A 13,265-nucleotide genomic window follows, 5' to 3' on the forward strand; every position below is an offset into this window, starting at 1 on the left:
CAATAAATGTATCTGTTAAGTAGACACTCAACAAATGTTCCATGTTGAGTATGAGGAATATGTCATCTAATGGTGCTTAAATACTTGTATTTCTTTAGCTCTTGCTTTAATTGCATTCTCTGTCTAAAATAACCATCAGTAACCCCAGCTAATAATAATTATGTTTTTAGAGTCGATTTGAGTGTAAATAAAGACTGACCTTCCCCATTAACCACACCCATGGAACTCGCTGATGCAAAATATAATCCAGACACTATGTCCACTCAGTGGTGAGACCATCAACTTGAAAGCAAAGGGCCCAGACAAAACCCTTTCTGGGATTAGCCTTACCCACTTCACACCTGGAAGCAATAGATGTAGCTAATCCCAGCCCAAGCTCTGACCCACCCCCACCATTCCCCAAATCAGGCCCAGAAATGAGAGAATGTTCTGAACCTGGGTGGGAATTGAGGGGATTTTTTTCTTCCATTTCTGCTCTGCTCCCTTCCTGTCTTCTTTTCCCATCCCCATGACCAAGTCCCCTTCCCCACACCCAGTCCCCTTCCTCACCTTCCAAAGCAACCCCACCCCCCACACATCCACACACCCTCACCCACTACTCCCTCTGCCTGTCTCTTCTCACCACTGTCTACTCTCACAGGCTGGTTTGTTATGGCATGAAAAATGGCTCCGTGGAATAAAGATGTTTCCCCTCTGATGAGCACATTTGCAGAAGGTATGTCAGAGATCCCAGGGCTGGGGTTGGGCAGTCTTTCAAGAAAGTTGTTTTTCCTCCACTTCTTTCCTTCCCTCCCTTCTTCTCCCTCCCCTCTCCACTCCCTTACCACCACCTCCTTCTTTGCTTACTTATTGGAAGAGTAATAAATATTGGGCCGACAGGCCCTTCTCACAGTTACAAAGCCTACCTGTAAGCGAGCTCAATAATTAGCAGTCCTGAAGATGATATATGACTTTCATTACCCTTTGGGACTGGAGACTAAATGAGGACAGAGCTAATTGCCGTGCAAAGCAGTTTGGCATGAATGAGAAAAATGCAGGCCCTGTCTCCTGCCAAAAAAGGGCCCTATTGCTGCTCTGATCTCAAGGCTGGTTTCTGCCGCAGGAGTTCACTCGGTGTCCATAAATCACGGGCTGCTTACAGCTGAAGCTGCCCTGAGTCATCAGTGAGCTATACGCTGAGTGACAGATCCCAGCCGACTGCATTAGAACTTTAACTCCCTCCTTTCTTCTCCTCTTCCTCATCCTCTTCCTCCTCTGTTTTCCATCGACCAGAAAATTAAACCCAGACTCCTCGGAGAGGGCGGCAGGAGGCTGGGGTGGTGGAGGGCAGTTGGCTTGCATTTGGTTCCCGATGCCCACATCCACCTGCTCCCTCCCTGCAAATGGTCTCCCTGGGGAAGCCAGTTCTCTCCACCCTTAAGAGGAAGCAGGCCCCTCCTGGAATGCTCCAGGCCAAGCTTTTGTCCTTGGTTTGTCATCGAGACAAATGTGGCCTCCCTTCAGGCCTGCATGTCTCTCTCTTCCCCCACCACCGTTGCAGGAAATGCTTCTCTTCCCTTATAGGAGGAGGGCTGACACCAGCCACACGTGTGTCTGCTGCTGACAAATGTGCGCAAGCCTTGGAGGGCAGGGCCAAGCAGGGCAGAGCCGCCCATGACAGGGGGACGCCTCCTGGTAACATTTTCTTCCCTATCCCTCACGCCTGCCCCCTTCATCACTCCTCAAGGAGCCCTGCTTCTGAAGGTCCTGGGTGGGAAACTCACTAATGTGTAAAGCACCATCCTTGTCCTCTTCCATCCAATTCCCTGGTGGGTGAGGGAGCTTCCCTCCCTGTGGGCAGACAACAATTTCACACTCGGACCTGAGCTTCCTGGCTTTTCTAAGGGCAGTCACATAATTAATTCTTAGAATTGCCAAATTATATTTGACACTTAATTTAAAACTCAAGGTTCCATAATGCAAATCCTCTCCTGGCAAGAAGGGTGACATGCACACTGAACATGTAGGCAACCTGACAGGTTGGAGGGCCAGTTTTGTGTAACTCCCAGAGAGGGAAGGGAGCTGCCTTTTATTGAACACCTACTTTATATCCAGTGATTTCCATTGATTAGCTCACTTCCTTCCCACAACCCTATGAGGCAAGTACTGTTATTGCATCCAAGGACACCAAGACCCAACAAGACTAATTTACCCAAGGTCATCCTGTTAGGGAAGGGGCCAAGCTAAGATTCACAGTCTTGAGATCTTGAGAGCCCCTTACATCTTTGTGCAATTCAATTCCTCCTTCAAGGATGGAAGGAAGAATCCCCCAAAATGGAAGCCTTGGCTGCTCCATGAGAGTGGGAGTCAGAGGTGGACTCTGGCTGCTGCACATCACAGAATGCCTAGCCACAGCAGCTTACATGGTGCAGGTTACTTGTCCCACTTAACAAGAGACCCAGAGGCAGGGCTGACCAGGGCTGATGCAACTCAATGATGACTTCAAGAACCCAGACTCTATCTTCCTGCTTCACCATCCTTGCATTCTAACATTCTAACTTCTTGCATTTTGGTTGCAAAGTGACCTCTGCAATATCAAGCATCATATCTCAGTCCAGGAAGGGAAGAGGTTTTAGAGAAAAGGGATAAAAGGAATTCCCCCAGCCAAGGCTTTGTCTTTTTATTTGGGAAGGGAAACCCTTGCAGCAGACTACCTCTTGCCTGTGATTGGCCAGATTCCATTTCTCTCACCTTGTTCCCACCCACACTAGTCATTGGCCAAGGAAATGAGTTGCCATGACTTGTTTAGACCAATCATGATTCATCTCCTGGGGCTGGGGGAGGGCCCTTGGTTCTTGCTTCCATAAGATCAAAGAATCTCCAGTTGCCAACTACACAAGTCACATTGTTAACAGGGAAGGAGCAGGGATGGCTGTTGGAAATGCAATGGACAGTGTCTGCCACACCCAGCTCTTATCCTTAGCCACCTCTTGGTCTGATGGAAAAGACCTGAGTCCCAGCTGGAGAATGACTCTGATATTCTGGGTATGTGCACAGATAGCTTTGAGGAGTTTTGGAAATTGGTTCCCTTCTAAGCTACCATTATTTCTGGGGTCTGTCTACCCCAACACCCCTAAACCCCTAAGAGGGAGAGGGGGATTTGTGCTTTGTCCTCTGGACCTGGGTCTACGGATCTATGTCTGAATGGACAGGGGTGACCCTATGATCACTCCCCCATGGGTAAGCTCCAGAGCAGGCTGTGGACTCTGCTTGGGACAGACTATGTCCTGAGTGGGTAACTCTAGAAACCAGTGTGCCTGGGTATTAAAATGGGAGCCTGGACATCTTATCTATACATCTCACACTGCTGCTTTGTAAAATCATTGGCAAGGGGGTTGTTCCCTTCCCACCTCCATCTGCAGCTGGGGCATGATGGGGCATTCCCCCAGTTCTGGTACTCATGGGAAAGTTATCACTGTCTCCTTCCTATCCAGCTGGGGACAGATTCACTTGCCAGGAGGAGCATCTGTCAGGAACCAGGCAGGAACCAGGCAGCACACTCAACAGTAATAAGCTCATCACGTGTCCCACAGGACTACAAAGGCCATTTCTGGGCTCCTGATTGCCTCTCTCATTCACCCCAAAATTTCTGATACTTTCCAAATCTTCTTCAGGTGTCTCCTCCATGTGGATGGGAAGGATGGTGGGAGGTTTCTGAGCCCTATAGCCCCACTCAGCCCATCCCCCCAGGGGCAAATTGGGTCACATCTCTCTTTCCTTGAGGCTTCAGTGGCTTCCCATAATCCTGAGACTAAAACTCAAAATTCTTTACCTTGACCTACAAGTAGAGTGACCGTCATCCCAACAATATTATTAGAAGAGCGACCTTTCAGTTTCAATGCATTCTAGTCTAGATGATAAATTACATGGTCACCTTATCACACAGCAGGCTTTGTGTGTCCCCAGCCTCCTCTCCTCCAGCTGGCTCTGCTTACATGCCTTGCTCCAGCCAGGCAGAGCAGTGCCATGAGGCAGTCATGCTCTCACCCACCACACCACCCTCATGCACACATTACCTCCCCCTGGAACACTCTACCCACCCCCCCTATTTCTTCCCCTGCCTAATTTCTACTCAGCTCTCGGGTCTGATTTAGATGTTCCTTCTTTTCAGAGAAGTCTTCCTTTATTGCCCAAGAACCTTAAATTATGTTCTCCCTCTCTCCTGTCATACAAATGCTTATTTCTCATAGTGCCAGAATCATTAGCTGTATCTGTTTCCCCCACTCGATTGTAAGCACCATGAAGGCAGAGATCACTATATCTCCAGAACCTAGGATGGGGCTGTTGCCCCATAACCATATGTTTTATGAATGAATAAATGAATGAAAATAGTGTTTCCCATAAATGCATGCACACACATGCACACACGCACACATGCACACACACACACACACACACACACACACTCTCTCTCTAAGATACCAAGCCCACCACAGTCATCTCCAGGGAGATGTAATTATGGCACAATCTGAGCTTCAAAGCAGCAAAACATGCCATCTGAGTTGCTTACCCCAGGAAGGGTTCAAACAAGGGCCATCTGTCAAGAAAGGAGATGTGAAAAGAGAAATACTGCGTTGCAGGCTTCTCCATGCCCGATTCTCATCCTCCCTCATGCAGGACATCAGCCAGATTGCCTCCAACTCCAGACTACCACATTCAGCACCACGGTGAACATCTCTGTATGTGTCCCCTTATGGACTTGTGTGAAAATTCCCCTGGAATAGAGATGTCCCAGAGAGGCTGAATTGATGGCCCACTGGGGATATATATACTTAATTGAATTAATTCCCCTTCTTTTCTTTTGCACAAGTTCTAGAATTCTTAAATTGATTATCCATCTTGACAAAGGAGGCCTTGAATCAAATTTAAGTTGGTAAAAAAAAAAATACACTTTTCTTCTTTCCTGCAATAGACTGAATATATAGTCCCCACAAAATTCATTCTAATCCCCAAGATGATGGTATTAGAAAGTGATGACTTTGTGAGGTGAATAGGTCCTAATGGTAGATTCCTCATGCATGAGTTTAGTGCAGTTATCAAAGAGACATCAGAGGCATCCCTTGTGCCTTCCACTATGTGAGTTACAGTGAGAAGACAGTGCAAGGAATCAGACCCTCATCAGACACCAAATCTGCCAGCACGTTGCTCTTGGATTTCCCAGACTCCAGAACTGTGAAAAATAAATTTCTATTGTTTATAAGCCATGCTGTCTGTGGTGTTTTGTTATAGCAGCTTTAAAAGACTAAGAATTATGCCAGGTACCACAGGAAATGTGCTGCCTGTTACAGACACATCTTCTACGTGCCATTGTTCACCCTTTTAAAGAGGCCTCCGAATGAGCTGGGCACTATGGAGGTGGGAAACATCAACCTTTGTCTACTCCCTGGCATAGGGAAGGAGAGAGCAAGAGAGAAAAAGGAGAGAGCTCTGGTAAAGGCTGGGTCTTCTGGGAGTATAATGCCTCTCCTGGAGGCCCATGGAAAACCCCATTATGTAGAACACTAGGTCGTGCTCCTCCAAGACCTGGGCTGGGCTTATAGCAGCAACCAAACCCTTCCCAGTCCAAGAGACACCCACACTCCAGCCGGGAGCCACAGGCGGGTCTCCGGAGCCTGTGGGATTACTGTGGAAGCTGGGGGAAGGCAGGAGTCCAGATCAGCACCAGCAGACTCAAAACAGAAAAGCCTTTCTGGTTAGGAAGACTCTACACTATCTTCCTAACTAAAACTACAGAAGGCAATTACTTGGCTCATCTGCAGCCTGTCCATGGCCAGCCCAGGCTTGATGGACTTGAGTGTGGACATCAAGAAATTTAGGACGGGCGCGGTGGCTCACGCCTGTGATCCCAGCACTTTGGGAGGCCGAGGCAGGTGCATCATGAGGTCAAGAGATCGAGACCATCTTAGTCAACATGGTGAAACCCCGTCTCTACTAAAAATACAAAAAATTAGCTGGGCATGGTGGCGCGTACCTGTAATCCCAGCTACTCAGGAGGCTGAGGCAGGAGAATTGCCTGAACCCAGGAGGCGGAGGTTGCAGTGAGCCGAGATTGCGCCATTGCACTCCAGCCTGGGCAACAAGAGTGAAACTCCGTCTCAAAAATAAATAAATAAATAAATAAATAAATTTAGCAGATGACCATGTGGATGGTATGGAGTTTCCCCTGAGCAGGAAAAAGGACAGACTCTGTCCCAGTCACAGGCAACTTTCCAGACTCCAGCAGAATGTTTTCAGACATGCAGACTGATGTGCAGGAAGATATGCAATTGGGGAGGACAGCTAAGATGGACACCTGCCATATAAAGTGACTCATCTTCCAGCCACCTTAGTCTCCTCCAGCACGCTAGCCTCGGTTTATCAGCACTACTGCTGAAAGCAAAAGAGCATCAAGGTGCCATCCATTTACATAAGGCAGAGTAACAGACTGATTTCCCCTTCTCTCCCAGCTGACGTAACTAAAACACCATACAAAATAAATGAGACCATTTTCTTATCTTTTTTTCTTTTTTCTTTTTTTTTTGAGACAGAGTCTCACTCTGTCACCCAGGCTGGAGTATAGTGGTGCGATCATGGCTCACTGCAACCTCCGCCTCCAAAGTTCAAGTAAACCTCCCACCTCAGCCTCCCAAGTAGCTGGGACTACAGGGGTGCACCACCATGCATGGCTAATTTTTTTTGCATTTTTGTAGAGAAAGGGTTTCCTGAGTATTCCTGTATTAAGGAAATTGAATTTGTAGTTATAAACTTGCCCACAAAGAAAACCACACACGCAGAAAACTACAGGCCCAGATGACTTCTCTGGTGAATTCTACCAACCACTGAAGGAAGAAACACCACCAGTTCTATGCACTCTTCCAGAAAATTGAGGAGGAGATAATACTTCCAATCTCATTCTATGAGGCCAGCATCACTCTGATACCAAAAGGAGAAAACTATTGACCAATATATTAATACTTCATGAACCTTCATGCAAAAATTCTTTTAAAAATTAAATAATGTAATTATTGTATATAATTATTGTACATATTATAATTTTAGCAAATTATATAAATATGATAATATATTATGACCAGGTAGGGTTTTATTCCAGGGGTTAAAGGTTAACAATCAAAAATCAATTAATGTTATCCATCATATTAATAAAAGCAAGGACAAACGCCAGCTAATTATCTCAATAGATGCAGAAAAAAAATGACAGAATTCAACACCCAGTCATGATGGAAATTCTCTACAGACTGGAAATAAGAAGAACTTCCTCGACCTGAAGAAGGGCCCTGTAAAGCTCACAGCTAGCATCATACTTCATGGTGAAAGACTGAATGCTCTTTCCTTAAGATCTGGAATCAGGGTGGGGCAAGGTGACTCATGTCTGTGATCCCAGCATTTTGAGAGGCCAGGGCAGGTGGATCACCTGAGGTCAGGAGTTCGAGACCAGCCTGGCCAACATGGAAAAACCCTTCTCTATCAAAAATACAAAAATTAGCTGGACATGGTGGTGCGTGCCTGTAATCCCAGCTTCTTGGGAGGCTGAGGCAGAAGAATCCCTTGAACCCAGGAGGCAGAGGTTGCAGTGAGCCAAGATCGCACCACTGCACTCCAGCCTGGGCAACAGAACAAGACTTCATAAAAAAAAAAATATATATATATATATATATATACACACACACACACACACATACAATCCAGTCTACTCCTAGATATTTGCCTAAGAGAAATGAAAACTGATGTTCTCACACAGATTTGTAGATGAACGTTGATAGCAGCTTTATTTGTAATAGACAAAAACTGGGAACAACCCAAATTTCCATCAACAGATAAATGAATAAATATGTGTGAAAAGAACAAAGTGCCAAAGAGCTATTTGTACACCCATGTACAGAGCAGCATTATTTACATAGCCAAAAAGTGACAGCACCCCAGGTGTCCACTCAGAGATGAGCAAGTAAGTAAAATGTGGTCTATGCATGTAGTGGAATACTATTTAGCCTCAAAATGGAAAGTTCTGACACATGCCACAGCATAGATGAACCTGGAAAACACTGTGTTAAGTGAAATAAGCCAGACACAAAAAGACAAATACTGCATGATTCCACTTTTCTGAGGGACCTAAAGTAGTCAAATTCAGAGAGACAGAAAGTAGAATGGCGGTTGCCAGAGGCTGGTGGGAGGGACAGGGAGTTCTTGTCTAATGAGCGCAGTTTCAGCTTTGCGAGATGAAAAGAGTTCTGTGGATAAATGGTGGCAATGGTTGTACAAGAGTGTCGATATCTTTAACATTACTAGACTGAACACTTAAAATGTTAAGATGGTAAACTTTATATTATCTGTATTTTACCACAATTAAAATTAGCCCTCCATGGCAGATACATGCTGCAAATGAGTTAAGGAAAAGTTAAGAAGTATTTTACACCAAAAAAAAAAATTTTTTTGGCTGGCCGTGGTGGCTCATGCCCGTAATCCCAGCACTTTGGGAGACCGAGGCAGGCAGATCACTGGATCACTTGAGGTCAGGAGTTCGAGACCAGCCTAGCCAACATGGTGAAACCCCACTCTACTAAAAATACAAAACTTAGCCAGGCAGTGGCACATGCCTGTAATTCCAGCTACTTGGGAGGCTGAGGCAGGAGAATCATTTGAACCCAGGAGGCAGACGTTGCAGTGAGCATAGGTCACTGCACTCCAGCCTGGGCGACAAAGCAAGACTCTGTCTAAAAAAAGAAAGAAAGAAAGAAAAAGAAATTTTAAATGCCAGGGGAAGGAAGAGCTTTCTTACACCTTGAAAGAACCTAGACAACTTCCTGGAGGAGGTGTCATTTGGTTGGGGTTCAAGAAGGAGAATAGGATTTACCTAGAGAACAGGAATTGGGCATCCCAGGCAAAGGACAGCTTGAGCAAAGGCCAGGAGGCTGGAGTGGACACTCTCCAGCCCATTCCAGCCTCCAGGGGTCAGAGAGCTGGCATCCAAGGAGCACCCTGAGTTGGGGGTATGAAGTTGAAACCCCCGAGGGCCTCTCAGCCTCTGCTGGAGAAGAGAGACATTTGTAAACACTACTCGGGACAGAACCAGACCCACAGCGCCACGGCCCCATCGAGATGGCCACTTGGGAAGGGAGAGACTTGGGGTCAGCTCTGGACAGTCATCAAAAAATAAACATGTCCCTGGACATTCAGGAAACACTCAGCTGAGGCTGTGTCCAGGCAGAGCTGTTTGCTTATTTGTGACTTTCCTGCTTTTCATCACCCTGTCAGTGGCCACCCTACCCCCATCCTCATTCTGACGCCCAGTCCAGCCTGGCCTCAGTCATTGGCTTCAGAAGAAAACTGGTTCCTATGGCCGGATGTGGTGTCTCATGACTGTAATCCTAGCACTTTGGGAGGCTGAGGCAGGAGGATCACTTAAACTCAGATTTTTAAGACCAGCCTGGGCAACACAGTGAGACCTCATCTCTTAAAAATCAAAAGAAGGGGCCGGGCGCGGTGGCTCAAGCCTGTAATCCCAGCACTTTGGGAGGCCGAGGCGGGTGGATCACAAGGTCAACAGATCGAGACCATCCTGGTCAACATGGTGAAACCCCATCTCTACTTAAAAAAATACAAAAAATTAGATGGGCATGGTGGCGCACGCCTGTAATCCCAGCTACTCGGGAGGCTGAGGCAGGAGAATTGCCTGAACCCAGGAGGCGGAGGTTGCGGTGAGCCAAGATCGCGCCATTGCACTGCAGCCTGGGTAACAGGAGTGAAAACTCCATCTCAAAAACAAAAAATCAAAAGAAGAAAACCAGTTCCTGAGAGAGACAGGCAGGAGAGGAAGCAGCACAGTATGTGTGGGGTCAGTGTGTGTGTCAGAGTGCATTTGCACACACATAGGTCTGGCCATATGTGTGAGTGGTGTGCAGGTGTGTTTGCCCACATGTGCAGGCACGGGTCTGTGTGTACGTGTGTGCACATGTGTGTGTCATACTATGGTAGGTGGGGGTCTGGGTGAAGCAGTATGGACTCCGGGCCCAGCTGGACTGGGCTGAAATCTAACTCCAGCAAGTTACTTTGCCTTTCTGTGCCTCAGTTTCTGCATTTGCTATATGGGGGAAATAATATATTTTTTTAATGGTACTATAGTTTTATTAAAGATAGTAGAAAAGCTAATATCAAGTTCCTTAAATGATAGTGAAACAAACTTTCCTCGAGGCCAGAGGCCCCCTCATCCCCTCTACCTAGATCAGTCAAGCAACATTATCCAGCCCCAGGCTCCTATCTGACACTAGGTTGTGAAGGTCTTGCTGCCCTTTACCCATGACTAGCACGTGACAGAATGCTTCCTTAGACAGAGCCCTCTCTCACTCTAAAGAGGCCAGGAGTGCTAGGTGGGGAGGAATTTACATGCTGAGGCCAGTTCTGGACCAGCCCCAGGCCCGTGGTACAGAGAGGGGCGGTAATAGGGTTGTTGTAAGGATTGAAATGATTCAAGAAGGCACTTGACCAATGGTGCTGGTGCACAGGATGGGCTTAATATGTGTTAGCATTTATTAACATTTATCATGTATCCATGTGCATGTGTGTGAGAGAGACGGGGTATGTATGCATGTGTGCACACATGTGGGTTATGAGTGTGGACATGCAGGCAGCTTTGCAGGGACTGTTCACGAGCATCTCTAGCGTGCATGTGCTGGAATTCTGGAAACAGCAGACACAAGCAGCCTGGTGCCCTCCCGAGGAGCCCAGGCCCACCCTGCCCACAGAGGAAAGCCAGGCCTTCGGACAGCCTCCTTCCTGCAGCCCTCTGCCCTGAGGAAGAGGCCCCAGGTGCTGGGCTGATTTCTTCCTGCCTTGGGCTGCTCAAGTCTTTTGTCGTCTTTCCATTTCCTCAGGCTGCAAGAGTGTGGATTTTTTTTTTTCTATCAAAGGCCGGTGACCCCCAAAAGAAATCAAGCAGGGGTTATATGCAAAAATCAACTTCATCTGGGGTCTGTTTTTCCTTGAAAAATAACAAAGGAACTCAATTCCTCTGCTTTTTAAATCAAGAACAATAAGCGATGCCAATGCTAAAAAAAAAAAAAAAAAAAAGTGTTCTCATATGAAGGGTAAAGCACTTTACAGATGTGAGGAAGTCTTATCCTTTCATAAGCAAAGTTAACCCCACCAGGGCAAGGGAGGAGCTAGTAAAGGGAGAAAGGGAGATTAAGAGGAAAACCTGAGAGCCCAGAACTGGGTGGTTCATGGGGGATGTGACTTTCAGATCCAGCCTTCAGTACTGATACAGGCAACCATGTTGAACTGCTCTGACTCACAAACCTTTAGAATTTAAATTCTAGATGGAAACACAGTGGGCTTTTGACTCAGGCTGGCCTTGATTCAAGTACCAGCTCTGCTGTCACCAGCAGGGCCACTCCATTAAACACTGTGTCCCTAGAGTTGCACAACCCAGGGACCTGCCCACCAAGTGTGTGAACTGAGCTGTAGTGGGATCAGTGGTAACCAACACAAAGGATATGTCTGTGTCCTAATCCCAGAACCTGTGACTATTACCTTCTATGGTGAAAGATGTGAATAATTAAAGAACTTGAGAAGAGGTGTTTATCCTGGTTTATCTGTGTGGGTCCTAAATACAATGACAAGGGAGGCATCGAGCCCTTGTATTATGAGGGGAGGCATCGAGCAATTGGAGACAGACAAGAAGAGAAGATGTGGACACACAGAGGAGAAGAGGATGTGAAGGCAGAGGCAGAGATTGGAGTGATGCAGCCACAAGCCCAGGAATGCCAGGGCTGCCAGAAACCGGAAGAGCACAGGAAAGGATTCTCCCCTAAAGCCGCTGGAAGGAACAGAACCTGGCTGACACCTTTATTTCAGACTTCTAGCCTCCAGAACTGTAAGAGAATAGATTTTTGTTGTTTTAAGCCTCCCAATGTGTGGCAATTTGTTACAGCAACCACAGGAAGATAACACACAGGAAATTAGTGAATTTATCTTAACCTGGGAATAGTGATCACTCCTCCCTCTTAGAAGTTTTTTTGAGGATAAAGTAAGAAATGCACAGGCAGGTGTGGTGGCTCATAGCTGTAATCACAGCTCCTTGGGAAGCCAAATTGGGAAGATGACTTGAGCCCAGGAATTGGAGACCAGCCTGGCAACATAGTGACACCCCATCTCCACAACAAAAATTTTTTAAGTAACCAGACCTGTTGGCATACCCCTGTAGTCTCAGCTACATGAGAGGCTGAGGTGGGAGGATCACTTGAACCCAGGATTTTGAGGCTGCAGTGAGCTATGATTACACCACTGCACTCAAGCCTGGGCAACAGAGCAAGATCCCCTCTCTTAAAAAAAAAAAACAACCCAGGAGCAGTGGCTCACGCCTGTAATCCTAGCACTTTAGGAGGCCGAGATGGGTGGATCACCTGAGGTCAGAGTTCAAGACCAGCGTGGCCATCATGGTGAAACCCCATCTTAAAAAGAAAAAAAAAAAAAAAAAAAAAAAAAATCATTCCTGAAGGGCTTTGGGGGGAAAAGAAAAAAAAAAGTTAGATAGGCTGATGAATGTACAGTTAACTGTGGAGCTCAGGGGTCCTGTTTGAAGATTCAGGGGGGCAATGTTGACCCTTCAGTTGTGTCCCAGAATGTTCTGTGCTGGGGATTCAGGGCGAGCAGGACTCAGTATCTGCACCACAACGAGAGCTTTGAGCTTTATGTCTGCTTTTGAAGCCTCACAGCCTGCGTCTCACCCTTCCTCACCTCCTGACTCCTGGCAGCAGTCTAAGTCGCACAGTTTCCTTGACTCTAAATGTCTACCAATATCCATTCTACCCACTTCTTCCTTTTAGGAACAGCAACTGCTGAATGCAGCAGGACTTACTGTTGTCCAACTAGAGACTTCATTTCCCAGCCTCCCTTGCAGCTGGGCGTAGCCATCTGAGTAAGTCCAGACCAATGGGATGTGAGAGGAAGTGATGATGCTCTCTAAAGGAAGCTGGTTGGGCGCCCCTGTCAGAAATCTCCAAAGTGGATGGTGGGAGAAGCCCTTCTAGCCTCGCAGGTGAAAGCGGTCCAGTGCTGTGCTGCCAGATACTGGAGCAACTACCCCGTGTGGCTACTTAAATTAATAAAAGTTAAATAAAATTTAAGCTCTTCTTTTCTCCGCCATCATGGTGTGTGAAGTTGACTGTTTCTCACAATGTCTACTCTCAAGACTTTTCAGGATCAAGTGATTCCTGGCAAAGAAACAAAAGCAA

Source organism: Callithrix jacchus, chromosome 12 (assembly GCF_049354715.1).
Source record: "Callithrix jacchus isolate 240 chromosome 12, calJac240_pri, whole genome shotgun sequence".
Lineage (NCBI taxonomy): Eukaryota > Metazoa > Chordata > Mammalia > Primates > Cebidae > Callithrix > Callithrix jacchus.